The following is a 25,362-nucleotide window of genomic DNA, read 5'->3' as shown; positions in this document are numbered from 1 at the left end:
GTCATTGTTGCACAACAATTCCACAGGTGTTCCCATTTCCTCTCTCCAGGAAAATCTGTTCCAACAGGTCAACAGCACAGCTAGCATCTGGACGGCGGAGCAGCCGCCACAAACTGGACCGAGATGGTCCACAGCCCACTACTAAGGGGTAGCACTGCCGCCGAAAGTGAGTCACGTCGATCGCCAGCCTTGACCACACATCCTGTACGTCCAGCGATCCGTGTGACCAATTCACCGGCGCTGGGTCGATGGAGCGACAGGTTTCGCGGCGATTCACCACACTCCTCACCTGTCACCGCGTCACTGTCGACGAAACGTCGCGCGGAGCATAAAACTGCGTCCGTCGGATCCCTGGATCGTCGTCGGATCGGGTCCCCGTGAATCTGCACAGTTTGGAAGGCCCACAGATGCTGGTCGGCATGCACCTGCAGGTATGCATTGTGCAGATCCACAACCGCGATACTCTCTTCGTGCTGACGCCACCTCCTTAGCTGATCGGCACACGCGTCTGCCTCTGCTGTGTGCGCGGTTACATGACTATTCAACTCGCGATAGTCCAATACTGGTCTCACTTCGTCCTTGTTTTTCTGTTGGACCGCCATTAACGGTACCAATCCCTTCACATGTCCGTGTTGTTCCTAATCATATGGCACCAGCCATCCATTATCGATCCATCGCGACAGCTCTTCTTTGAACTCACCACGGGTGTTCTCTGACACGTTATGCTGCGGCACTTGGTTTGTCAAACATTCAGGTCGTACAGAGTTACTCCATTTCCACTGCATAATCCATGTTCTTGTCTGCGGGTCGAAGTGGACTGCGTAGTCCGGTGCATCTACTGACAGACGAGATGACTGGTGTGGAGTGGCTGCTCCGTGTAGTGATGGCGGCGGTGACGATGATCTCACACCGCCGGCGCTGTCTGGCCTCGGCATACCAGTGTCATTCGAGTCAGAGACGCGCAGCGCTGACATCTGCCCTCCGTCCTGGCTCGGGTGACAGGGCGCCCGCCGCGCCCACGTCACTCGCCGCTCTCTGCCCTCGGCCCCCACCAGCAGGCTCGGGTGACACGGCGGCCGCCGCGCCCACGTCACTCGCCGCTCTCTGCCCTCGGCCCCCACCGGCCGGCTCGGGTGACTCGGCGGCGGCTGCTCTCGCATCACACGCCGCTGCCACTACCGGAGACGCCAACCCAGCCGGCGGTGCATCGACCTCGAACTGCATTGCATTGGACGAACTGACGGACACGCCCCGAAGCGCCCTCACGCCGTTCATTCCCAGAATGAACCCGAAGTTCAGCGGCCTACTGACAGTTACAAGCACCTCTGTTCGGGCCGCACCCGACACTGCATTCACAGTCACTTGTCTGGTACCCTCGCATGTGTATCTGTCTCCACCCAGCGTCACCGTATTAACTGGCTGCCTTCTCCAGCGGCGGCAAACAGAGACGTGAGCAATGGACACGGAGCAGCCGGTGTCCACCAGCGCCTGACACCAGGTGCCGTCCACTGCCAGCCGCGCGGTGGGTAGAGCGACGTCTACTGCAGAGCTGGAGAGGAGGCTAGCGCTGACGCCGCCTCTCCGGCGTCGTTTCCCGGACAGCATGCGGCCACGTGACCTATCCGGTCACACCGGAAGCAGCGTCTTCCTCTTCCCTGGCGTCCATCAGCACCGCGTCGTCCACGCCCACGGCCTCGACCCAGACCGCTGAGACAGTCCCTGGCCAGGTGGTTGGCCTGTCCACATGTGAAACAGGTGAAGCTTGTCGCTGTCGGTCGCCCTCGCTAAACTGCCGCTGCCGCGACCTCTGCTGCGCCTTCCTCCCTGAGGACGGCCCGCGCCATCTCCACCAGGTTCGGCAACGGCAGGCCTTCGAGGCGAGCACCGGCGCACAGCGTGCGCCTGGTAGCGTCTGGCAGCCCAGCAACAAAGGCACAACTCATTCCCTCGTCGCTGAGGCCGCCAAACACCGACGCCAACTGCTGCAGGTCGGCCAGGTAGACGTCGACCGTCTCACCTGCCCTTAGCCGGCGCGCGGTGAACAGCTCGTAGGCCACGAACTTGTCGACGCCGAATGCCGTCCTCAGGGCGTCCTTGACCTTCTTCGCGTCCTGCCGGTCCTCAGTTGGCAGCTGCCTGTACACGGCTGAGGCGCCGCCCGTCAGCCGCAGAGCAATCACTGACGCCTCGCACGCTGGAGGCTTTTGCAGTCCACAAATCAGCTCCACTTTCTTAAGCCAGTTCACCACATCTGCATCACTCGTACCGTTGAACTCTGGTATCAGTCTCACATCAAATCCAGTCGCTATTTTGCTGAAATGGCTTGTAATGAGACGCCAAGTATTTCACCAAAGCTTCTCGGTATTTTAGCCTCGTTCCACAGCAGCTCCAAACGGTGCACCCACCCTCTCTGCTCTCCCCACGGCGACTGCCTACAGCGGGGCCTTCGAGCCGGGGCCGGCCTGCGAACCTGACACTCTACACTGCGGCGGCGGCGCGCCTCCGCCGCAGCCCCGCCTCAGTAGCGGCGCAGGACACAAAGTACAACTGCGCTACAAACAGGTCCGTTGTCCGTTCTCATGGCATCGGGAACATCGAGAAGATGTCTACCAGGATGGGGATGATGGTACGAGCAGAGGTTGACTTTGTCGTACGGACAACCGAGAATCTCGAGTAGTCCTCAACCTCTGGGTCAACATGAAGTTCCACTTGATGGTCTTTGAGTTTGCCGATTCCTTCGGTGATGGGGTGAGTTTCCAGCAGGTCTTTGATCAGCGCTCTGCCTGGAGGGTTGCTTGTCACCTGAAGGACTTCCAGTAGATTGAGATCCTTCGCCGTTTGGAAGCTGAGCAGCGACCCGCGTGCTCCTTCCACGACGAACAAGCTGGCCGTGACGGTGCGGTTTCCGTGCGTTACTGGGGCCGTGAATACCCGTTATCGGCAGAGGGTCCGTGGCTATGTAGACGAATAGCCTTGTCTCAGTGGGAGCGAGCTGCGGTGGTGGACGCAGTTGTTGGAACGTGATGCTGTCGATCAGGTTTTTGTTGGCCCCTGTGTCGATAATGACACCAACTGATGTGCCTGCGACCTGCACGGTTGTGCGAGGCTGTGTTTGACGCGTAGCCAGAGCGTAAATGTACTCATCATCACTAGGTGACTCCGTCTGCTCAGTGACCTGACACACTGAAGACTTCTTCTTCATGGGATTGTGCTTGTACTTTGGGGTTCGGTTGGTCTGTGGCATGTGCGATCTGGCGGCTCCTGAGCGGCACATGTGGCTTAAGTGGTTCACTTTGCCACACTGGTAGCATGTCTTTCCGTGTGCCGGACACTTGGTGGGACCACCGTTGCTCCGCCCACATGTAATCGACGGCTGCGGCGTTGACGTGGATTTGTGTCGATTGGTAGGCGCTTGATGGTGCGGTGGACGGTAGGTTTGGACACGGTTGATTGCTGTATCGGCACCGCGCTCGATATTTGCAACCTGTGCTTCCGAAGTTTCCAACGCTCTTTCGAGGGTCAGCAGCTCGGTGAGAGTCATTGTTACGCGCAGTGCGCGACGTCTGAGCCTGGTCGATTTACAGGCTTGGATAATGCGGGTCTCAATTTCGCGATCTATATCGGCGAACTCAGAGTATTTCGCGAGCATTCGCAGACGGGTTGCGAACTGATCCAGAGTCTCACCATTCTCCTGGGGCGCAGATTGGAACGTATACACTTCAAACTAGAGATTTCTTTTCGAGCTGAAGTGTGGCGTCAAAACGTCTTTTGTGCGGCCATATGAATCCGTCCCGTTTTCGTCAGACTTCGTCGGTAGCGCGCCAAATATGTCGTGCACGGCTTCTGCATAATGCAGTACCAGAGCCCCTTTCGGTTAGAATCAGGGATGTTTGCTGCGATTAGGTTGTTATCAAAGCGGGATAACCACTTGGTCCATCGCGGACCCATGGGTTGTGTCACATACCGGACCGTTTATTGTTCCAAAGTTCAGAAGCAGCGGACAATTTAAAAGATAGGCAACCACTAAATTATAAGGATGCCACATCTTCCTCCTAAATATAACGACCCTTTTGATACACCCGTTGTCTACGTCAAGAATTTAGTTCGCACGCTTTAACGATGCATTAACATTTTTTTAGACATCACCTGAGCGGTTAAGAAATACAACGAGTTCAAAAACTTCGCCTAACAAAAATTCCAAAGCGAAAATTTCCCTCCACAACAGTTCCTCTTCTTTCACACTGAAGTGAATCAGCACTAACTATTTAACATAATACTGTGACTACAAGACTCTGGACGTAATCGCGATATTTACAGGAAGGTTTTACCATACGTCTACTTCTAGTTGTCACCGGATCAGGCGTCGCCACTGGCGTCGGTTCTTCCGACTCGACTCTCGGCGCGGCCTGGTTCTGTGGCTGGTCCCTGCTGCGAGTCGTCTCGGCACCCGCGACTGCTACTCCTCCGGTCGGTCCCTGCCGCGAGGCGTCTCGGCACCTCGCGGCTGCTCCTCCGGCTCCTCGGCCCCATCGTCCGTTGGACAGCGTGGAGATTGCTCCTCCGCGATCGATGGCTGCGCGGGCTGGTGTACGTCCTGTGGTCCGCCGGCTCCCGCGGTGCGCTCCGGTAGGCCTGCCAGACTGGCTGCCTAGAACATTCTTTGTCCATTTTCTGCCGTTTTCTTGCATGCGGCTTGTTCTTGGTGGCTTTCCTTGTTCTCTTGGCTTCGCAGTAGCTGTCCAGCGTGGCGTGACCACACCAATCCATCCACGGTCACTGTGTACGAGACTGGACCGGTGCGGCCTATCACCTTTCCTTGCTTCCATGTCGCTCCTCCTGCGTGGTTCCGAACGAGAACCGTTGATCCAACCTCGAACTCGGGAAACTGTCTGGGGTTCTTCATCTGATTCATCTGGGCGTTGAGGACTTTCTCTGCCGCGTTGGGTCTCAGCAGATCCATTCTCGCTCTCACTCTTCGGCCCGGCATGGCCTCGGCTGGCGCGATTCCTTTCGTCGCGTGTTCTGTATTCCTGTGCTTCATCAGGAACGAGCCCAAGAGCGTTTTCACTGGCCTCCCGTCTCTTGTTGCCATTGCCGCCTTCAGACTGCGCTTCATGGTTTGGACCATTCGTTCCGCCAGACCGTTGGACTGTGGACGATACGGAGCCACTCGGATGTGCCTGATGCCCAGCTTCACCATGAAGTTTTCAAACTCCTGGGACCTCAGCTGCGATCAGTTGTCAGATACTAGTTGGACTGGGATACCGAACCGAGCAAATATGCTGGTCAGCTCCCGGACGGTTGCTCCTGCCATGGTGTCCCTCATCGGCACGATTTCCGGCCATTTCGAGTGGCTGTCCACCAACACGAGGAAATATCTTCCTCGGATTGGACCTGCGAAGTCCAGGTGTACCCGCTCCCAGGGATTTTTGGTGTGCTCCCATGGGTGCAGGAACGCTGCCGGCCTTTCGCTCCGCGTTTCTTGGCGTCCTGCGCACCGCTTCACCAGGTCTTTAATGTTCTTGTCGATTTTGGGCCACCACACATAGCTCCTGGCGAGCATTTTCATTCTGGTGATGCCTGGATGGCTGTCATGCAGCTCCTCCAGCACTTGGTTCTGCAGCTTCTTGGGAATTATTACTCTTGCGCCCCAGAGCAAACAGCCGTTGGTGATGGTCAGTTCCTCCTTCTTGCTGCTGAACGCTTGTAGTTCTGCTGTGCTTCTTGCTGGCCACCCCGTCCTGGAATGGTGCGCTACTTGAGGTATAGAGGTTAGAAATGGCCACTAGCCAGTCTCAGCTCGTGTCTCTCTTTGCCGCAGTAAACACAGTTCGCTGTTCAAATGTTCGTATTCACTGTCTTTGCACACACAATTACGTCTCCTCACACAATCGCTGTCTCTCCACCCACCGTCTTTCCTGTCTCAGCTCGCCAACACAAGAACGAAATGTCCCCACCGCTCGACAGTCGCAGCGCACCTCCCCGCCTCAGCTCCCTCTCGCCACTGTCGCCGGGCGTGGCATGGCGCCGCCGCGCCGGGCGTCCCCCCGCCCGTCGCCTCCCCGGCGTCAGGTTTCAGTGGGGACGGGCTGGCGCCGGCTCCGCGACGGCCGCTGACCCCGTCCTGGACCGCACCACATGCACTGTGCTATACATACATAACACGCCTCCGTGCATCACATCACATTTGCCAAAGCAGCTCTGTGAGTGCTCGGCCAAGTTCCGCCTCCACGCCGTCGAACTGCCCCCTGCACTCTAATACGACTCGCTGTCACTGCCCGTAGTTCTTACTCCACTGGGCCGTGACTGCTAAGCGCCAACCTCACTGCACGGTCGCCGTGCTTAGCAGAGCTGTGGCTCAGCACGCACCGTCCGTGCCGTGCGGTCGCCGTGCTGAGCAGAGCTGTGGCTCAGCACGCACCGTCCGTGCTGTGCGGTCGCCGTGCTGAGCAGAGCTGTGGCTCCGCACGCACCGTCCGTGCTGTGCGATCGCCGTATTGAGCAGAGCTGTGGCTCCGCACGCACCGTCCGTGCCGTGCGGTCGCCGTGCTGAGCAGAGCTGTGGCTCCGCACGCACCCTCCGTGCTGTGCGGTCGCCGTGCTTAGCAGAGCTGTGGCTCCGCACGCACAGTATGTGCTGCGCGGTCGCCGTATTGAGCAGAGCTGTGGCTCCGCACGCACAGTACGTGCTGCGCGGTCGCCGTGCTGAGCAGAGCTGTGGCTCCGCACGCACCCTCCGTGCTGTGCGGTCGCTGTGCTTAGCAGAGCTGTGGCTCCGCACGCACAGTACGTGCTGCGCGGTCGCCGTGCTTAGCAGAGCTGTGGCTCCGCACGCACAGTACGTGCTGCGCGGTCGCCGTGCTGAGCAGAGCTGTGGCTCCGCACGCACCCTCCGTGCTGTGCGGTCGCCGTGCTTAGCAGAGCTGTGGCTCCGCACGCACAGTACGTGCTGCGCGGTCGCCGTGCTTAGCAGAGCTGTGGCTCCGCACGCACAGTACGTGCTGCGCGGTCGCCGTGCTTAGCAGAGCTGTGGCTCCGCACGCACAGTACGTGCTGCGCGGTCGCCGTGCGGAGGCGCTGTCCAAGCCAAGACCATCCACCTCCTCGGTCCTCGTTCCGCCACCGCGACACTTGATCGGTCAGTTAAACATAGCCCGTTATCGTCCCAAATAGGAGGAGTGTGGTCTCGAAATTCCCTTCCCCTTTATTGGAGATGCTCTGCGCGTGCGAACCTAACGTAAAATGAAAGCAAATTTCAAGATATTGTTCAAACGTGAAGGGAAATTTCTCACCAACAAACGCGGGAAGCGGAAATTTGATTCGTCCAGGGTCACCTGCTGAACTCCGGTCCTCTCAATATGCCCGAGAACGGAAATTGAATTCGCCCAGTTGAGTCAACCTTCGAAAGCGCAAGACATCCCTGAACCCCGGCTCTTCCCGGCGAATCCTGTTCCGGGCCGATACGCACCATTTTTATGTAATGTTCGCGTTACTGGCCAGCTCCCCGCGCCAACCTCCAGCATGAAATTACCTTGTTTGCGTCCATTAGCCATACCGATGCATGGAGGGTTAGCACCACGCACACTTGCTGTACCTGCCACACGGCATTGGTGCGCGAGCCCTGAAGAGGTCGCTTAGTGCTCATCGCAGAGCAATCCCGGCAGCGCACCAGGAAGGGGAATTTATGCTCGCTGTACCTGCATATATCAGTTACCTCGCTCATACAGCACTCGAATTGAGCAGGCTGCTTTGTATGAGCAGAGACTCTCACCTTAGGATCTGCCTTTACCAACAAACAACAACGGAAGGTCATTTTTACACCAGTCAAAGTCGAAATTGCGGCAGGCCAGTGCACAGCTCCTATGCCAGCCATGGTGGCAGACCACGGGGGGCACGACGATGTACCACACGCAGCACACGGCGGTCCGTGGGGCTACCTGCCGCGCGCCCGGGCATCACATCACATACCCTCACACGAGTCATGGGCGCAGTACAATACGCGGGTGCCTGGCTGGCGCCACTGTGCGCTCCCGGGTCTCGGCACACCAAGCGAGGTGATGCAGTGTGCGGCCTGCGTGGCGACGCACGGCGCCTGGTCATAGCCAGTCGCCACCCCCACCCACGGTCTTCAATGATCATATACTCAAATTGACGTTGGTAGCGTTTCCATGTCCGGTGTGGTGAAGTTTTGTCCGTTTTCTTGCTTTTCAGCTTGCTGGTTTTGCTTGCTGAATGAAACGCCGTGCACCACTCCTGTTTTGATGGCTGTTGTCTTTCGAAGTAATTCGGGTCTGATGGTCGAATGGTTCGCTTGCTTTTCCATCGGTTTGCTTGCATTTTGGTTGATTGGGCGTGTTTTGCTGTTCCCCTTTCGTATTGCTGACCTGCTTTTCGTCTTGACAAAGCACGTTTCTTGAACGTCTTCGTCATCATGAACACCATTCTTTCGAAACAGACAACACAGTTTGCTCTCTGTGTAGCGCTGGCCCTCCCTTCCGGTTTGCTGTCAGATGCTGTTCATTCTGGCCAGGCCAGTGCGGATGCACGGTTCTATTCTGTGCTGGTGCATCTTTTTTGCTATCCAGTGCCGTTAGCCGCACGACAGGCACGACCTGAGCTTTAGGGTCGGTCCAGGGGAGGTTGGCCTGCGCTGTGGCGGTCACACCCAGGCACAACATGGGCTTTAGGGTCGGCCCAGGAGGGGTCGGCCTGCGCTGTGGCGGTCACACCCAGGCACAACATGGGCTTTAGGGTCGGTCCAGGAGGGGTCGGCCTGCGATGTGGCGGTCACACCCAGACACAACATGAGCTTTAGGGTCGGTCCAGGAGAGGTCGACCTACGCTCTCTCGCATTCTAGTTCAGGGGAACGGTCCGAGAGCTTCGGTCCACATGTCAGCGACATCTTATTTACGGCGTTGGGGTGAGAACTTTGGGATGTGGGCTGGGACTGGTAATAACACTTTCTTCAGCGCTGTTCCGAGGACTGAGGACCCACAATAGTCTAGAGGTAGTGAATGTGCTCACTAATAATAAACCTCACAGGAGGAAGGCTCCTTGGGAGTAATACGTCTGCCGGCAATAATCATTTTTTCGATTGATTATGAATGGGACTGTTGATTGCGGCTGCTGGCTAATTGGCCCACTGCCTTTATATGAAGGTAATTACTGTAGTGTTCGTCACACGCGGTTTACTCGTGACAGCGGCGCCCAAAACATCGCAAACGAAGGTTCGCCGGAAGACTGTATTTCGCGTAGTGCTGAGGACGCTGGCGCACCATAGTGGTGAACTAATGCTACGGAAAGGTCAGTGCTACGAAATCACCGCTGGTGCATTCGCGTACACTACATATCCCGACACATTAAGTTGAGGCACGTACGGCACTTTAACAAGGAATGACAACAATTTCGACGGCAAATGATACACCGGCTCGCAGTCCGAGCGGGGCTCGGCAGCGGCCTAGCTGCCTAGCTTTCGCGGCGGGAACCGTCGCCGGCCGAAGGAGGACGGCGGCAGCTCTTTGCCGGCGCCGCGCGGTGTGCCCGCCCGGGCTCGAATGGGCGACTGGCGTCCATCTGGGGCAGGGGACCCTGGTGCGACGGGCTGAGCCGCTCGTGAAGCCTCACGCGGGGCGAGATTGGCCGAGCCGCTGGTGCTGCGTGCTGAGCCTCGTGCTGGTCCACCAAGGTCGGCGGCGGGCGGACTGTCGGCTCCGGAGGCAGGTGGGTCTCCGTCATGTCGAGTCATGACGTCATGAGTCTCCGTCAGGCGTCACGGCCGGACTGGTTGCGGGTACGGCCGCCAGGTGTGCCGCGCTCCATCGCGTTCCGTCCGACACGAGAAACGTCGCTCTGCCGACGCGCCCGACCACCGTCTGTGTCGCCCCGAACCGCGACAGGTTCTTGGGCGTGTGTCCAGGTCGCCGAACTCGGACCACGTCTCCTGGTCGGATGGTCGATTTCCTCACACCACGGCGCCTATTGTAGTTGCGCGCGTTGCGTCGCTGTTGTTTCTGGACGCGCGTGCGCATATCAGCGTCTGTCGCGTTGGCCGACATCACCGGCAGGTCAAGGCGCATGCGGCGGCCGTGCAGACTCTCAGAGGCCGAGATGCCGGTGATGCAGTGTGGGGCTGCGCGGTACAGCGCCAGGCGGCGCTTAATGTGCGCAGCGAAGGCTTGCGCCGTCCGCGACGGGTGCTGGGTGGCCTCCAGCAGCCACGTCTATAGCGTGCGGTTAAACCGCTCGATGGCTGCATTCCCGCGGGGCCAGTAGAGGGACGATTTCCGGTGTTGGATGCCGCGGTCGCTCAGGTAGCCAAGTTCAGGTGGTCTCAGGCTCTCGAACTTGGCACTCGTGAACTGGGACCCGTTATCGCTCACGACTTCGTCACAGTATCCCTCTCGGGACCACATGGTGCCGAGGAGGCTTATGACGTCATCTGTCTCGACGGAAGGTCTGGGCGACCAGCGGCCACTTGCTGGCGCAGTCGATCACGGTGATGGCGTAGCGAGCTGACGGTGGCGCGCCTACAATCGGTCCGATGACGTCGATGCCGAGCTTGGACCAGGCTCGGTCCGGAGGGGGGACCGGCTGCAGCGGGGCGGAGCGCGCCCTCTGGGAGAGGACGGCCTCCTTGGCCCGGCAGGTCTGGCAGTCGCGGATGAGGTCGGTGATGGCTCGCGTCATACCGGGTCACTACGCGAGATTTCTGAGCAGCTGTTTCGTGCGCACGATTCCGTCGTGCGATTGGTGGGCCACCTGTAAGTACTTGTCGGTCAGGGCGACCGGTACGACGACACGGTCGGGACCTCGCAGGATAATGTCGCCGTTGCGCGGCTGGAGTTCATGACGGACGCCGAAGAACTGGCGGAGCGTCGCCGAGCACTTGCGCGCCGATTCCGGCCAGCCGGTACGGATGGCTTCACGTACTTCCTTCAGTGCTGGATCGACTTCCGATGCTGCCTGGATCTCGGCGTCGGGAAGCACGTCTGCGGCGGCGTCCGTGACGAGGGCGATGATATCATCGCCGTCGGGCTCGGCGCCGGCCGTGTCCGGCAGGGGTAGCCGGGACAGCGCATCTGCGACAGGGATGGTGTGTCCCGGTTTGTACTCGACGGAGTACGAGTAAGGCAGTAGGCGTGACTGCCACCTGGCGATCCGTGCTTCTGCTCGGTTGGACGACTTCGGCGAGAGCAGGGTCGTGAGTGCCGAGTGATCGGTTTTGAGCTTGAAGAAACGTCCCCAGAGGTAGATCCGCCAGTGTTTGATCGCGTTCACGGCGCTGAGGGCTTCTTTTTCTGAGACGGAGTACCTGGACTCGGCCTCCGTGAATGACCTGGACCAGTATGCGACTGGGCGCTCCTCGCCGCTGTACTGGATCTGCGTGAGGACACCGCCGGCGCCGCGGTCACTCGCGTCCGAAGTGACGACCGTCGGCAGGTGCGAGTCGAACGGCCGCATGACGGAGCTGGTCGAGATCAGCTGTTTCACGCTGCTGAAGGCAAGCTGTTGTTCCTGGGTCCAGTGGAAGGTCGTGCCTTTCTTGAGGAGGTCGGCCATCGGTCGGACGACCGTGGCGTGCGCCGGCATGAACTGGCTGAACCATCCGGTGGTCCCCAGGAAGCTGCGTAGCTCCCTGACGTTGGTGGGAGGTGGCGCCTCCAGCACAGCGCGGACGGTTGACGTGAGGGGGACGACCCCGGCGCTGGACAGCTTATGGCCACAGAACTCGGTGGTGGTCTGGCTGAAGACGGATTTGCCCTGGTTTATGGTGACGTTGGACCAGGCGAGGCGGTCCAGGACCTCTCGGAGGCGGGCGTCGTGTTCCTGATGGTCTTTCCCAGACACGAGGATGTCGTCCAGGCAGTGTCCACAGCCAGGGATACCCTCTAGCAGGCTGCTGAGCAGTTTCTGGAAGGCGCTGCCGCTGGAGACCAGGCCGAATGGGACTCGCGTGTACCTCATGAGGCCGTCAGGTGTCAGGAAGGCCGTGACGTCGCGCGAGTCCTTGTGGAGACGGAGCTGGTGGTATGCTGTCTTGAGGTCTGTTCGGCTGTAAACGAGCGGGGCTGAAGGTTTCTCCAGAGATGGCGAGAGGATGATTCCGGAATTTTCCTTCCCACGCAGGCCAGTCGACAATCGGTTTCCCCGGCGTGGGCAAAAATGACGGAGGCTGCACACCGTCCAGGCCCATTTCTCCCCTTCGCGTGCGATTAATCCGCCTGGCAAGACTACCAGCACTGCTAGACAACAGTGGCTATCGACTAAGCGTGGATCCCATCCTCGTCGCCATTTGTCGTGTTCGTCACGCGCGGTTTACTCGTGACAGCGGCGCCCAAAACAGCGCAAACGAAGGTTCGCCGGAAGACTGTATTTCGCGTAGTGCCAAGGACGCTGGCGTACCATAGTGGTGAACTAATGCTACGGAAAGGTCAGTGTTACGAAATCACCGCTGGTGCATTCGCGTACACTACAATCACCACGGAGGTAATTTCCTGTCATAAATCGATAAACTGAGATCAACTGCAAATGGTGGCGAAAACATTGGCTTACCGGCATTACATGGCTATTTCGAAGCAGATGTTCCCGTCATGGGCAGCAAACGTCACTTTACTGGGATTCCGCAACTAACATTCGTGCATACACACCGTCTCACGTATGTCTGTCACCGGTCATAATAAGTGTGGTCGCTACACACAGTCTACGCAGGTTGTGTGCGACGATCAGACCCCTTTAATCGTGAGCAGCACCGCAATGAGATGCTCCGACATCTGCCTCCGTGTGCACGTCGTGCACTATTGGCGGCCTTCAATAGGGTGTGGTCAAGAGGTGAGTTCCCTCCGGCCTGGCGGGAAGCTGTTGTGGTGCCTATCCTAAAACAGGGGAAGAGTGGGCTGGACCCTCTTCATTACCGACCCATTTCACTGACGTCATCACTGTCCAAGCTCATGGAAAAGATGGTAAACGTGCGACTCACTTGGTTTTTAGAGAACAACGATATTTTTAGTAACTCGCAGTGCGGATTTAGGAAAAACCGTAGTACGGTGGACCATCTCTTAACACTGGACACCACGGTTCGCAAGTCTTTTCAAGAAAAAGCGCATATGGGGACAGTATTCTTCGACATTGAAGCCGCCTATGACACCACATGGCGCCATGGTATTGTTCAAAAGCTCTTTAAATATGGTATACGTGGCCATATGGGTGCTTTTCTCCAAAGGTTTTTATCCAAACGATACTTCCGTGTTCGGGTCGGCAACGTCCGTTCCGACAGGTACGAACAAATAAACGGCGTGCCCCAGGGCGGCGTGTTAAGTGTTGCACTGTTCGCAGTTATGATAAATGATATTTGTGATGTGCTCCCACAGTCGGTCGGACGTGCCCTTTTTGTTGACGATTTTACTATTTGGACCAGTGCAGCGAGAGCACCAGCGATGGAGCGGCGTCTCCAGCTGGCTGTGGACCGCGTTGAAAGATGGGGGTGACATGAACGGGTTTCGTTTTTCAGGCGACAAGACCGTTGCGATGCATTTTTGTCGTCGCCAGCGATGTGATGATCTGAGCATCCGTCTATATGGTCGCTCTATTCCAAATAAGGCCGTGGCCAGGTATCTTGGGATACACTTTGACCGCCGCCTTACATATAACGCACATCTTAAAATGTTACGCGATCGATGCTTTAAATCTCTCAACATACTAAAGTGTGTGTCTCGCACATCGTATGGGGCAGACAGAAGCACGCTTATGCTTTTATATCGTTCCCTCGTCCGCTCCAAACTGGATTATGCATGCTTTGTTTATGATGGCGCGTCTGAATCCAGCAAGCGTGTTCTTGATACCGTCCACCATACTGCCATTCGCATTGCTACTGGGGCGTTTCGCACATCACCTTCCGTCAGCCTTTTAACGGAGGCACACGAACCACCACTTTTGACGAGGAGGAAAATGCTTGGCATGCGTTATGCCTTGAAGCTGCGGCAGTTCCCACTTCACCCGACATATTCTGCAATATTTTCGCGGTTTGCAGTAAGTTCTCTTCGTCATGGGCCGCAGCAGCACGCTTTAACTTTTGGTTCCCGAATGAGAGCGTTATTGCTTGAGAGCGGAATTCCTGTTCGGGGTGTAAGGCAAGTAAGCCGCCTGGCTTCTCCTCCCTGGCAAATGACCACACCCTTCATTGACACCTCGCTTACGGAAATTAGGAAAAAAGACGTCACACCACACCTATTGAGATCCAGGGCAGTTGAGCTTTTGGCGTGTTATGAAGGATATACCCTGACATACACAGACGGATCCAAAACCTCGGATGGCGTGGGTTGTGCTTTCGTTAGCGGGTCCGTCACTCGATCGTTCTCGTTACCGGCCCACTCGTCAGTTTTTACGGCGGAATTAGTTGCAATCACCAAGGCGATATGTTTCATCGAAGTGGGTGAAGAATCTTCACACGCCATTTTTACAGATTCACTGAGCAGTCTCTCTGCACTGAAGTCTTTTTATCCATCATGTCCCCTTTTACAGGACATTTTATCACGCCTGACACAATTGAATCGGGTTGGAAAGAGAGTTGCACTATGCTGGATCCCTAGTCACGTCGGTATCGTGGGCAACGAACTGGCTGATGCCGCTGCTAAGCGAGCAGCGGTAGCACCATATACCCGGTTTTTGCCTATCCCTGCCAGAGATTTTTACCCGGCAGTCAAGACCTTCCTGAGAAGCAGATTGCAGCGCTGTTGGGACCAGGTGGGGGGCAATAAGCTCAGGGCAATAAAGACAGAGTTGGGCTTGTGGTCGTCATGCTCTCGCAGTGTGCGGTGGGAAGAGGTGGTTTTATGCAGGCTGCGCATTGGGCATACCTATGCCACCCATGGCCATCTGTTACATGGAGCCGACAGACCCCTATGCCAGCGGTGTGGTGCCGTCCTGACTGTCCATCATGTCATTATATCATGTCCATGCCTCTTCGAAGAACGACGACGTCACTTTGGTTCACAGGCTTCGACCCTGACGATAAACGATGTGCTTGGTGACAGTTCCTCCTTTCTTGGTCCCAAACAGCTCTTTTCGTTTTTAAAAGATATTGATTTTCAAGTCATTTTCACACCGTACTAATTCCCCGCAGGGGCACCGGCTTCGGTCGGTGTAGGGGACTAGCGCCCCCTCGGGTCCCAGCTCCGGTAACGGGTGGACAGCGCAAGCTGTTCCTCTCAGGGCGTAGCGACCCTGCCGGTACGTGAGCCCCTTCTCCTTGTCCCGCTTGCTCCCTTCCCATTACCCATTTTCCCGCATCCGGCCCACTCATCACTCCTGATCCTCGTTTTATCGGGGTCGCCGTGCCCCCTCGCCCTCGTCCCCGGGTTGATCGGATCCTGGTGGCTGAGGGGCGCGTCGTGCGGGTCAGTCACGGCGCGTCCCAACACTCCACTTTGGCCAGGATATCCGGGGGCGCGGGGGGCCCGTGGGGCCCCACACGGGTCTAGCGGCTTGTCGCTCGCGTCGCGGTTGGGTGCTCCTTGCGGGTTCCGCTTGGGGCGCCTGGCCGCGCGCAGCGGCTTAAGGGGTCAAGGGGCGGCGGCGCTGAACCACGGTCAGGACGGGGAGGGGTCTCCCCGGTTACACCTGGCCGTGTGGGAGGCGTCGTCCGCCCCGTATAGCACCGAGGTAGCCCTGGCGGCACCACCACCAACTGGTGAGTGGGCCGTCCCCCAGTTGGGCTCCGAGGTGGGTGGGGAGCCCCGGTGCCGAAATAAAGAACAACCTTGCATGGCATCTACAAACCCAAAAAACTCCCGCCCCCCGAGAGGGGGACGGACTGCGATGAATTTAGGGTGCAGCGAGGACTCGGTTCCACCTGCCCCACGCGTTCTTGTCTTCCGGAGTGATGTGAAGAACCTGGCATCGCTTTCACCGTTTCAGCGCCGAAACGGATGCGACAGGTTGGGAAAAGTCACCCGCTGTGACAAGCTGAGGGACGGCGCGATCGAAGTGGAGTTCGCAAACGGCACCGATGCGACTCGAGCTTTGACTGTAACTGAATTTGTATATGCCGCGAGAACCGAGGGTGCAAAGCGAGACGTGAGCGTGCCGGTCACGGTCACACCGCACCACACCAAAAATTTCTCAAAAGGTATCATAAACTGCTATGACCTTCGTGACGTCAGCGAGGAGGAAATCGTCGAAGAGTTGGGAATTTTCGGGGTCACGGCAGCACGTAGGATCACGACCAGGAGGGGTGATGACCAAATCCCTACAAACAACATTATACTGACATTCAACCGGCCTGATTTACCGTCTGATATCCGCATTGGCTACGCAGTTGTCAAAGTCAGGATCTTCGTTCCGAATCCGATGCGATGTTTTCAATGCCAGCGCTTTGGTCATACAAAACCACACTGCCGCAATCGAGCTGTCTGTGGGAAGTGTGCATCTTCCGAGCATTCGGGAGACCAGTGTACCTCTGTGCAGCCCTGGTGCGTGAACTGTGGCACGGGGCAGGTACCGCACACAACTTTCGATCGAAGTTGTCCAGCCTTCATGAAGGAAAAGGAAATTATATCACTCAAAACTTCAAAGAACATTTCTTTCCGCGAGGCGCGTGAACAGTATGAGGCTAATCACCCCAAGGTATCTTATGCCGAAAAATCCAAAACCTCTGTACCACAGTCCACCAGCATCAGTCACATGTCAGCGGTCCAACTCATCACGCTCCTGCGATCCTTCGGTTTGTCTGTGGTGCCGGCGGGGCGGGCGACCCCCGCCCAGTCGGATCCTCCTGGTCCTTCAGTTGCGTCCTGCTCTACCAACGCTGTGCCGCCGGACCTTCATGTGTCGTTGGGGTCGCAGGCGGGGGAGGAGGAGGGATGGACGGTGGTCAAGCGCGGCCATGGTCCGCGGGCTCGGCCTTCCTCGCCGTCTGTCACTCCGCTGCCCTCGTCGCCTCCGGCGACGCTGGCGAGTGTGTGTGGACGAGCAGCGGAAACGATGGAACGGCATGAGGCGGACAGGCGCGCCCGCGACGCCAAGCGGGCCCGCCTAGCGGAGTTGGAGAGGGCTAAGACGGCCAATCGCTTGTCCGTTGCAAGCAAGGAGCCCACCCCTCGCAGTGGCACACCATCGCCGAGAAGGCCAGTGGAGGCCCCCGCTGACCCCCAGACGCCCGGTAGAGGCCCGCCGATGGGCCCTCCCCCGCCGCCACCCCGGACCGGGTACGCTGGCGTCAAGCGTGCCCCGGCCGGTCCCCCGTCTCCATCTGACGGCGGGAGCCCCAGAACTCGTCCCAGAGTGGGGCACCTCCCTGCAGATTCCAACCGTGGCTCTCAGTCAGAAAAGTCTGCTTCTGCAACTGGCGCAGCCCAGTTCTTTTAGGACGTGCCCGGTTTTAGTATGTGACCTCCAACCGGCTTTTTAACACGCCCCCTTTACAGGCCTTTTTACAGTGGAACTGTAGAGGAATAAGGGCAAATGCCCTCGACCTCCAGGCTGTCGTCAGCGAGCACTGTCCTGCAGCCGTAGCGCTGCAGGAGACCAAGCTTGCTTCTAGTCACCACTGCACGCTGAAGGGATACGCCCTGTTTCGCAATGATGTGTTAACCGACGGTATCGCACATGGCGGTGTCCTTCTTGCAGTCCACCACAGCGTGCCAGCCAGGAGGTTTAACCTGCGGTCTACGCTACAGGCTGTAGCCGCACGCCTACATTTTAATCACCGTCACATCACGGTGTGTTCTTTATATCTTCCACCTGGCGTCGGTTTTCCATTGGAAGACATGAGACGTTTAGTGCATGAGTTGCCTTCACCATGTCTTCTTTTAGGCGACTTCAACGCTCATCACACCGCGTGGGGCTGTGATAGCACGAACACCCGCGGAAGGATGTGCGAACATTTTATCCGTGACTCGTCACTGTGTATTTTAAACACAGGGACTCGTACTCATTTTACACTGCCGTCTGGTCAGACTTCCGCGCTTGACCTGAGTCTTTCTAGTCCCGAGCTGGTGGAGAGCCTCGAGTGGTCTGTGGCAGATGATCCAATGGGCAGCGATCACTTCCCAGTGTGGCTTCGATTCCAAATAAGAGGAACGTTGGGTGTAAGACCACGACGTTGGAATTTAAAAAAGGCTGACTGGAGAGAGTTTGAGGCTCGACTGGAGACATTATGTCAGACCGGAGGTGTGAGGGTGGCACCCTCTATTGAGGATTTTACTCACAGACTTCTAGATTGCGCTAGCGATTACATCCCGCGCACTTCTGGATTTCCTCGTCGCACTCCTGTGCCGTGGTGGACGGAGAAGTGTCGTGACGCAATTCGCGCACGCAAACGTGCTTTCCGAGCTTTTGACGCCAGAAGTAGCTTGGAGAATTTAGTAGCCTTTAAGAAAGCCAGGGCTTTCGCCCGCCGCACGATAAAAGAAGCGAAACGTGAATCCTGGCGTATGTACGTAAGCACGCTCAACCGATTCACACCAACTTCGCAGGTGTGGGCTCGGATCAAACGTATCTCCGGGCAGTTTTCATCCGTGCCACTTCCTGTGTTACATGTTAACGGCCAGGTGGTGACTCATCCGTTGGATGTGGCTAACGGGATCGCCCGAGCACTCTCCCACCGTAGCGAAGGTGCAAATATGAGCCCACAGTTTTTACGGCAAAGAGCACAATCCGAAAAAACCGTAGTGAACTTTTCTACAAGGCAACCACAGGCGTACAATGAGCCCTTCACTTTGGTGGAGTTGGAGTCGGCAATCGGAAGACTTCGTAGTGTATCGGAAGGTCCTGACGACATCCACAATGAGATGCTCCGACATCTGCCTCCGTGTGCACGTCGTGCACTATTGGCGGCCTTCAATAGGGTGTGGTCAAGAGGTGAGTTCCCTCCGGCCTGGCAGGAAGCTGTTGTGGTGCCTATCCTAAAACAAGGGAAGAGTGGGCTGGACCCTCTTCATTACCGACCCATTTCACTGACGTCATCACTGTCCAAGCTCATGGAAAAGATGGTAAACGTGCGACTCACTTGGTTTTTAGAGAACAACGATATTTTTAGCAACTCGCAGTGCGGATTTAGGAAAAACCGTAGTACGGTGGACCATCTCTTAACACTGGACACCACGGTTCGCAAGTCTTTTCAAGAAAAAGCGCATATGGGGACAGTATTCTTCGACGTTGAAGCCGCCTATGACACCACATGGCGCCATGGTATTGTTCAAAAGCTCTTTAAATATGGTATACGTGGCCATATGGGTGCTTTTCTCCAAAGGTTTTTATCCAAACGATACTTCCGTGTTCGGGTCGGCAACGTCCTCTCCGACAGGTACGAACAAATAAACGGCGTGCCCCAGGGCGGCGTGTTAAGTGTTGCACTGTTCGCAGTTATGATAAATGATATTTGTGATGTGCTCCCACAGTCGGTCGGACGTGCCCTTTTTGTTGACGATTTTACTATTTGGACCAGTGCAGCGAGAGCACCAGCGATGGAGCGGCGTCTCCAGCTGGCTGTGGACCGCGTTGAAAGATGGGGGTGACATGAACGGGTTTCGTTTTTCAGGCGACAAGACCGTTGCGATGCATTTTTGTCGTCGCCAGCGATGTGATGATCTGAGCATCCGTCTATATGGTCGCTCTATTCCAAATAAGGCCGTGGCCAGGTATCTTGGGATACACTTTGACCGCCGCCTTACATATAACGCACATCTTAAAATGTTACGCGATCAATGCTTTAAATCTCTCAACATACTAAAGTGTGTGTCTCGCACATCGTATGGGGCAGACAGAAGCACGCTTATGCTTTTATATCGTTCCCTCGTCCGCTCCAAACTGGATTATGCATGCTTTGTTTATGATGGCGCGTCTGAATCCAGCAAGCGTGTTCTTGATACCGTCCACCATACTGCCATTCGCATTGCTACTGGGGCGTTTCGCACATCACCTTCCGTCAGCCTTTTAACGGAGGCACACGAACCACCACTTTCGACGAGGAGGAAAATGCTTGGCATGCGTTATGCCTTGAAGCTGCGGCAGTTCCCACTTCACCCGACATATTCTGCAATATTTTCGCGGTTTGCAGTAAGTTCTCTTCGTCATGGGCCGCAGCAGCACGCTTTAACTTTTGGTTCCCGAATGAGAGCGTTATTGCTTGAGAGCGGAATTCCTCTTCGGGGTGTAAGGCAAGAAAGCCGCCTGGCTTCTCCTCCCTGGCAAATGACCACACCCTTCATTGACACCTCGCTTACGGAAATTAGGAAAAAAGACGTCACACCACACCTATTGAGATCCAGGGCAGTTGAGCTTTTGGCGTGTTATGAAGGATATACCCTGACATACACAGACGGATCCAAAACCTCGGATGGCGTGGGTTGTGCTTTCGTTAGCGGGTCCGTCACTCGATCGTTCTCGTTACCGGCCCACTCGTCAGTTTTTACGGCGGAATTAGTTGCAATCACCAAGGCGATATGTTTCATCGAAGTGGGTGAAGAATCTTCACACGCCATTTTTACAGATTCACTGAGCAGTCTCTCTGCACTGAAGTCTTTTTATCCATCATGTCCCCTTTTACAGGACATTTTATCACGCCTGACACAATTGAATCGGGTTGGAAAGAGAGTTGCACTATGCTGGATCCCTAGTCACGTCGGTATCGTGGGCAACGAACTGGCTGATGCCGCTGCTAAGCGAGCAGCGGTAGCACCATATACCCGGTTTTTGCCTATCCCTGCCAGAGATTTTTACCCGGCAGTCAAGACCTTCCTGAGAAGCAGATTGCAGCGCTGTTGGGACCAGGTGGGGGGCAATAAGCTCAGGGCAATAAAGACAGAGTTGGGCTTGTGGTCGTCATGCTCTCGCAGTGTGCGGTGGGAAGAGGTGGTTTTATGCAGGCTGCGCATTGGGCATACCTATGCCACCCATGGCCATCTGTTACATGGAGCCGACAGACCCCTATGCCAGCGGTGTGGTGCCTTCCTGACTGTCCATCATGTCATTATATCATGTCCATGCCTCTTCGAAGAACGACGACGTCACTTTGGTTCACAGGCTTCGACCCTGACGATAAACGATGTGCTTGGTGACAGTTCCTCCTTTCTTGGTCCCAAACAGCTCTTTTCGTTTTTAAAAGATATTGATTTTCAAGTCATTTTCACACCGTACTAATTAACAGCATAGTTATGGGCGCAAAATGACCACTGCAGTCGACGCGCCCGAAAACTCCAATGAACAACAACAACAACACCGTACTAATTAACATCATAGTTATGGGCGCAAAATGACCACTGCAGTCGACGCGCCCGAAAACTCCAATGAACAACAACAAAGTGAGCAGCACCGTACAGCCATGCGCCACCCATCCCTCGGAATTTGTATCCTAGAAATAGTAACCACCTGATGTATGGCCCACTGCGGCATCACAACGCAGGCTCTGCTCTGTCGCCACTGACCCACGCCGACATCACCCGTCAGCTCGCCGGAATTTCCCATCGGCTCGCAATGCTCCGTTGCCCCCGCGAGGAGCCCTTGCCTATGTGGCGCATGGGTCTCATTCCATCGGTACCCGCAAGGAGTCATCGAGTCGGGCATCTGTGACGCATTTAACCCGTCAGGACGGACAATTCGATTGAACTCGTGGGAATTCACTGTCGCCCTAAATTGTACGCAATATCTGAGCTATACAGGATCGGCATACTGACCTATAAACATTGGCCTGACTGCGGCGCGTCACGTCTTTGCCATTAAGTACGTTCCAATAGGACCCTGGAATACGCCGTGACAATCCACGGTGTATGGTGCGTCGTATCAATATGTACACCCGAAGCACTGCAGGCCAATGATGGGGTCAATGATGGTCAACACGTCGTCCCGTCGCACCGAAGCTCAGGGTACATGGCACGTCACAGCTGCTACATCCTGCGTGCATTGATCGTTCAAAGTACCTTTTAGGTCAATATGTAATGACATGTTTCCTCATACACGCAATATTCTGGCAGGTTGACAGCCGGGCCCCTTTTGAGGCCTGGTCACACGCGGGTGATAATTATTATGCTAACGGTATAAGAGTCTCATAAATTAGTGATCATGGCACCACCGCCGAACATGCAGGGCAATAACGAAATTCGACAGCCTCGTCCCTTATCAGGCATGGTGACACGTGAGGCACGTGCCTTCATTCATTGGAAGCGATCGGTAATCAGTGATTTTATACGGCAACCAAAACTGATGCACCTGGCAGCCATTTAGCGGACGTCCAATTAAGCATCGAATATCGTAACCTAGCAATGAAGTGCACTATTTATCGAGATAGTATGTAAACACGAAAATGGCACGCGACATGTAACAGACTAGGATTAATGTGTGAGTACATAACCTAAAAAAACTCCAAACACATTTTCTCAAAATGTGTAGAAAGAAGGAAAAAGACCCGGAGATCACAGAGAATCGCTGAAGGATCGGCGATTTCTTCACGGAGCTTACTTGGTAGAGAGATGTGGGCGCCGAGCGTCCAGCCGTTGGTGGGCCAGGTCGGTAGGGCTCTCATCACCGTGTCCATCTCACTGTCCCTCCGACAGCCGACCGTCCCTGTTGCTGTTCTGTCTGAACGTGTACTCCGTACTGTTTTAACGTGCTCGTACTCCGGGGGGGGGGGGGGGTCGGTGTTTTAAAGGGCCGCCCCCTATTGATCGTTCTGGCGCGCATGTCCGGAACGAGCACTCGGGCCAAACGTGGCTATGGCTCGCGGCGGATAGACACGCCGTGCGCCACGTCCGAAGCCAACCTATTTATTCCTGCTTCCGAGATTACAAAAAAATAATAATAAAACACACGCATCGCAAGAATGGCCTACTGGCACATTGAAAAACAGCAGGTGGCGGATGCGGCGGATGGATACGCCGCGCGCCACACCCGACGTAGCAAGAAAAGCCGGCGACGGCGCGTTAAAACTAAAGTGCCGTACCGTACCGGAGGTCGCGCATTTCCTCGTCACGTAAATATGTCCCGAAGCTTGAACATTTCTCTCCTCACTCAACTCGCCTTTAAGAAAAATTTAACCGCTAGGGCCCCGCCACCCACACGCGCACGCTATTGGAGGTCTGACAACCACGGATGCATCACTAGATTGTTCCCGGCGCCGCTAAATCACTACATTCATGACACCGCAGTGGATCCTCTTGTCACTGGGTGTGGAAATCTTGTGGATGATTGTGCGCTCCACCTAACGCGCATGCGCTTGGTTGTGGTCCCTCGTACTAGAGCATGTTGTCATGGCAATTTGCCTGCTCCTGAAGCTGTCGGGTTGAATTATGAGGACCTCTCACGTGTCTGTGCACTAATTTGCGTCCCTGCCATGCAGTAGGTGCTCCAGAGACCGATGTGAGACCCGACAACCCAGCGCCTGCTGCGTGCGCCAAGTGGACCTGCGGGGACAACGTCACCGCTGCCGACGGTGCCTCGGCGGTCCGCCCCGACACCGGTGACCTCCGCGTCCCAGGCCGGAGCTGCCGGCAGACGGCCGAACGGGCCAGCGACGGCCACAAGGGAGAGGGGGATCAAGAACGGCAGAGAAGTGCATCGGTTGGTTTGAGACAGGCCAGCGAGCAGGGAAGATGGGCCATCGCGTGTGAGAGATACGGTACTAGGTACAGAGGTACAGTGTAACGAGTGTAAGAGGTGCACTACCGGTTGCAGAGTTGCCAGCGAGTGTATGATATTTTTTTCACCACTTCATATAGAGAGGTCGGGGAGACTAGGAGGAGAGATTAATGGGTGTTGAGTTGGGTCACACGAGCGACGATCAGCCTGTCTGGGCAAGAGAAGAAGGCGTCACCGGTCGTGAACACGTGCGGTGTGACAACAACTGCCCGGAGCGGCCAGTGGCTGTTCACTCTCGCGAGCCGTGAACGCTGTGAACCTGATTGTCACCGAATGTGTGTGACGACATGGTTCCCCATGTTACCAAGTTGACCCACGCTCTCCGCGGCGTCTGCTGGGCCCGCTCCCTCGGGATTGTGACCGACTGCTGGGCGTGTCTCGCGCGGACCACCGGCGAGCGGTGATGCGGTGACCGTGATGTTTGCGGCCTGGCTGCAAGATCCTGTGACCAAGGCTGGGCGGCTGAGATCATGCCTGGGGATCGCAGCAGCACGCCAACATGTATAGGGCTAACACGCTCGGCGTCAGCGTCGGCCTAATGTCTTGGAGGGTGTTATGGATGATGACGTCAAGCGCGCGTTTGTCACGCTCCACTGACGTGATACGCGCATCAGATTCCTATGATGTCGCCTGTGCGGTGACGTGCGTTCGTCGCGTTGAACTTCCATTGCTCACTGTTGCCGATGCCGAAAAGTTGGTTGCACTCGTTGAAGTTTGGCTGTCCATGATCTGGCACTGACGCAATTTCCTTGTTTGTCATTGGCGCTGTGATCTGCTCCATGTGTGCCGCAGCATGGCGCTAACACCGCGCTGCACGGTGCTGCTCTGGGCTGCCACACCCCAGTCTGGGCCGTGTCACTGAGTCAGCCGCAGGGAGCGGTTGGTGGCCCACGGAAGCGATAGTTCGTTCAGGGATCGCATGGTATTGCTTTCTTCGGGCTGGAGGAGCCCGCCTCGACAACAGGGTTGTTCTGTTTTTGTCATTGAGTGTTTGTGCTCGTGGAATGTTGCGAAAATAAATACACGATAATAATAAAACTGTGTGACTTTTTACCGACGACCATTCGGCTTCCCGCAACAGAGAACAATCGTAAACGTGAAACAATCGCGCAAATCAAACAAAGCGAACAAACCGAATCGATCAAAATCGACAGCAAAGTTGAACAAATTGGGAACAATCGTGAACCTTAATTCACGCTTGTTATTGCAGGATGTACACTGTGCACATTTAAAGATGCCTCTTGAGTCGTGCAGGCAACGGGGAAATTTTGGGCGCCGAATATTGAGTTTTCTCTCATGAGACAATCTTAGGGCCCTGCGCCATTGGCGTATCACTTGACTGGGCTGCGGCATCCTGCACAACCAAACGGACGGTAATCTAGAGCCTTTGCTTTACTTCGCACCACACAATTTTTGGCGGCATCCACGCAGCGTTGCCATACATCTGAGTATCAACAGGACAATGTACATTTCGCCGCATTAATAGGAAATGTTATTCCGGGTCGGAAAATCGTCAGGTGAGGTCCAGAAAGCAAAAATAAAACGGCAGTTTGTTTCGATGCATTTCCAGAGCCTTCTTCTGGTTAACGTAATTTGTTTTGAATTAAAAGCCTTGGAGCCCGTGTTTGCCGTTGAATGGAAGGTCGTGAGGTATTGGCGGGTGGTCGCAACACGTCCTGATGAGGCGGCACGTCGCGAGGACTTCAAATTAAGCGGTCAGTGGGAAACGGGTCTGG

Source organism: Pollicipes pollicipes, unplaced genomic scaffold, assembly GCF_011947565.3.
Source record: "Pollicipes pollicipes isolate AB1234 unplaced genomic scaffold, Ppol_2.1 Scaffold_4740;HRSCAF=5597_pilon_pilon_pilon, whole genome shotgun sequence".
NCBI lineage: Eukaryota > Metazoa > Arthropoda > Thecostraca > Pollicipedomorpha > Pollicipedidae > Pollicipes > Pollicipes pollicipes.
The sequence above is the reverse complement of the archived record's forward strand: the minus strand, read 5'-3'. Positions refer to the sequence as shown.